Consider the following 4,062-nt stretch of genomic DNA (forward strand, 5'->3'; position numbering starts at 1 on the left):
GAGTACTCACCTTTCAGCTGCAAAGGGTGACACAAAAGGAGATGGTGAGGGAGATCATGTATTAGGTACCTGTCTGTCCATCTCTTATAATTCAATACCTAATTCCAATAAATGTTGGGTTGTAGACTCTGGAGCTATTGCTCATATTTGTTTCACAACGTCATCATTTCTGTTAATGAAAGCCATCCAAAATGCTTATGTCACATTGCCTAATCGTCAAAGAATTCCTATCCTCTACAAGGGTACTCTGAAAATCAGCTCTAATTTGATTCTCAAGGATGTCCTATTTGTGCCCCAACTGAAGTTAAATCTACTATCTGTTAGTTCATTGACAAAGGATTCATGTATAATCATCAAGTTTTTCACTAACTTGTGCATTATTCATGATCCATCCAGCTTGAGAATAATTGGCAAGGCTAGAAGAGTGGCAGATCTTTACATATTGGACAAGGGTACTGTGAAAATCAGCTCTAATTTGATTCTCAAGGATGTCCTATTTGTGCCCCAACTGAAGTTCAATCTACTATCTGTTAGTTCATTGACAAAGGATTCATCTATTATCATCAAGTTCTTCACTAACTTGTGCATTATTCAGGATCCATCCAGCTTGAGAATGATTGGCAAGGCTAGAAGAGTGGCAGATCTTTACATATTGGAAGCAGATTTTTCTAATTTTAACGTTTGTAATGCTTTTAGTGACATGTCTGCTTCTGTTTGCTCAACAATAAATAATGTGACTTCTCACACTTGGCATGACAGACTTGGGCATTTATCTTACCAGAAAATGCAATTGTTAAGAGATCAATTAGATCTTCCACATAATGATCACAAGGAAAATAAATCTGTTCCCTGCAACATCTGCCCCTTAGCAAAGCAAAGAAGATTATCATTTGTGTCAAATAACCATCTATCCTAAAATGCATTTGACCTTGTTCACTGCGATACTTAGGGACCATATCATGCCCCAACTCATGCAGGCCATAGATATTTCCTCACTTTGGTAGATGATTGCACACGGTTCACATGGATATATCTCATGAAGCAAAAATTAGATGTTGAGTTCATTATTCCTAAGTTTTTCAAGATGGTTGAAACACAATTCCAGAAGATAATTAAAACCTTTAGATCTGATAATGCACTTGAACTAAAATTTGTGGATTTCTTTGCTTCAAAGGGAGTTCTCCATCAATTTTCATGTGTTGACAGACCTGAGCAAAATTCAGTGGTAGAAAGGAAATACCAACACCTCCTAAATGTGGCTAGGTCATTGTATTTTCAGTCCCAATTCAATTCTGGGAAGTGTGTCCTTACAACCACTTTCCTTATAAATCGAACACCCTCTCCCATTTTGAATAATAAAAGACCATTCTCTCTTCTTTATGGCCTACCAGTAGATTACACAAATCCGAGAGTTTTTGGGTCCCTGTATTTTGCTTCAACATTACCCTCTCATAGGTCCAAGTTTCACCCAAGAGCCAAACCATGTGTGTTTGTCGGCTATCTCCCTGGAGTAAAAGGCTATAAGCTATATGACATATCTTCCAAAACCTTTTTCATTTCCAGAGATGTGGTCTTTCATGAGTACCTTTTTCCTTTTTCTTCCATCCCACATGAAAATGATCTTATTGATCCCTTTCCTGACGTTGTTTTACCCAAACCTGCACATGATATTGCTCCACCATCTACATCAGTACGCGATAATCAACCCATAATCGTTGATCATAACACACAATCAAGTCCTCAACCTGTTATTCTTAGAAGATCTTGTAGGACCATCAAGCCACCTTCCTACCTTCGAGAATTTCATTGTAATCTCTTGAAAAACTCACTTGAGATGTCAAACTTTGCTGCTCCCTATCCTTTACAAAAATACTTGTCCTATAAATCATTTTCACCTTCACATTGTAGTTATTTACTGAATGTCTCCTCTAATTTTGAACCACAACATTACCATGAAGCAGTTAAATATAGTTCTTAGAGAGAAGCAATGGCAACTGAGTTAGAGGCAATGGAATCAAATAACACATGGTCAATCGTACCTCTTCCCACAGGAAAACATTCAATTGGGTGTAAATGGGTATACAAGATAAAATACAAGTTTGATGGAAGCATTGATCGACACAAAGCACGGCTTGTTGCTAAAGGATACACTCAGCAAGAGGGGTTGGATTTTGTTGAAACTTTTTCCCCAGTGGCAAAGCTTATTACTGCGAAAATTCTTCTAGCAATTGCTGGTATCAATCAATGGCACATCACTCAACTGGATGTAAATAATGCCTTTTTGAATGGGAATTTATTTGAGGAAATATCTATGGATCGTCCTCTAGGTTACAACAAATAGTCAGCAACTGATGCACGAAGGGACAGCAAGCTAGTGTGTAGGCTGCACAAGTCTATATACGATCTTAAGCAGGCTTCGAGACAGTGGTTTTCAAAACTTTCTAGTGCCCTCATCTCACATGGTTACACACAATCTAGATCGGATTATTCTCTTTTCACTAAGGGTTCCGGTAAGACTTTTGTTGCCTTTCTAGTGTATGTCAATGATATAATAATCACTGGTTTAGATAGTGCAGCCATCAGGACTCTAAAAATATTCCTACACAGTCAATTTAAACTGAAGGATCTTGGTCAATTGAAGTATTTCCTTGGACTGGAGATTGCTCATTCACAGAAAGGGATTTTTCTTTCTGAATGCCAATATACTCTTCAATTATTGGAGGATACCGATTTTTTGGCTTGTGAGCCAGCCTTACTGCCCATGGATCCCAAGACTCGCTTGTGTTAATTTGAAGGAGAACCTCTAGTTGATGCTTCATCATATCGAGGACTAATTGGCAGGTTGCTTTATTTGACTATCTCCAGACCAGACATCACGTTTGCAACACACAAATTGAGTCAATTTGCCTCTAAACCTAGGCCACCTCATCTCACTGCAGCTCGTCACTTGCTACAATACCTCAAATCAACTCCTGGACAAGGTCTTTTCTCCTCCGCCACCTCCACTTTTCAACTTCGAGCTTTTGCTGATTTTGATTGGGGGTCTTGTCTCATCACAAGGAAGTCCATCACTGGCTTTTGTGTATTTGTTGGTGATTCTTTGGTGTCTTGGAAAGCGAAGAAACAAAATACTATATCACGCTCTTCAACTGAAGCAGAATATAGAGCATTGGCAGCCACTACTAGTGAGCTCATTTGGATTCATCAATTACTACTTGATCTCCAGATTTCTCCTCCAGCTCCTGCTCTCATATTTTGTGACAATCAGGCTGCCATACACATTGCCACCAATCCCATTTTCCACGAAAGAACCAAGCACATAGAAATAGATTGTCATTTCATTCGGAATAAGCTCACAGATGGCTTTGTCAAACTACTTCTAGTCCAAAGCCAACACCAATTGGCAGACATTTTTACTAAGCCTTTGCCAGCCAATCTTCTTTTTCCTTTAATGTCCAAAATGGCCATTATTAATCCTCATAGTCCATCTTGAGGGGGCGTAACAGAATACAAGCTACTGAAAGCGGCTGGAAGCTGAAGAAATTGCTAGAATCAGCCAGGGAGCAGCAAATGGATTAAGCTATTAGTTAATTGTAAATATACACGTGTCACAATTGTATTGGTTAGTTTGTTGATCAAAATTTCTATTTATATCGTGTTGTAAATATCATTTGGCAGAAATGAATAAAATTCATTCTTTTCTCCTATTTTGCAAAATTCTGCATCAAAAAAAGTAGAATATGCATCCCAGTAAACCCAAATATAAGCTACATATGCAAACCAAAGCTCAGTATGCAATTTTTGATCAAGAAGAAACCATCAAATACCCCCCGTCAGTAGTTTTGCAAACTGTTAAATTAGTAGCATGAATATCTAAACAACCACATCTTCAAGCATAGATAAAAACACAACCTACGAGATTAAGCTATAGAAAGTAGCGGTGAGACGACATTTCACGTACATCAAGAAGATGTTGAGAAATTGTTCAAAAATCAAAAGGTGTGCCGTTTGGAATGAAAGGGAGAAAAAACGGATGAAGGCCAAAAATTTAGTCGCACAGGC

The sequence above is a fragment of the Olea europaea genome, unplaced genomic scaffold, assembly GCF_002742605.1.
Source record: "Olea europaea var. sylvestris unplaced genomic scaffold, O_europaea_v1 scaffold1467, whole genome shotgun sequence".
Taxonomy (NCBI): domain Eukaryota; kingdom Viridiplantae; phylum Streptophyta; class Magnoliopsida; order Lamiales; family Oleaceae; genus Olea; species Olea europaea.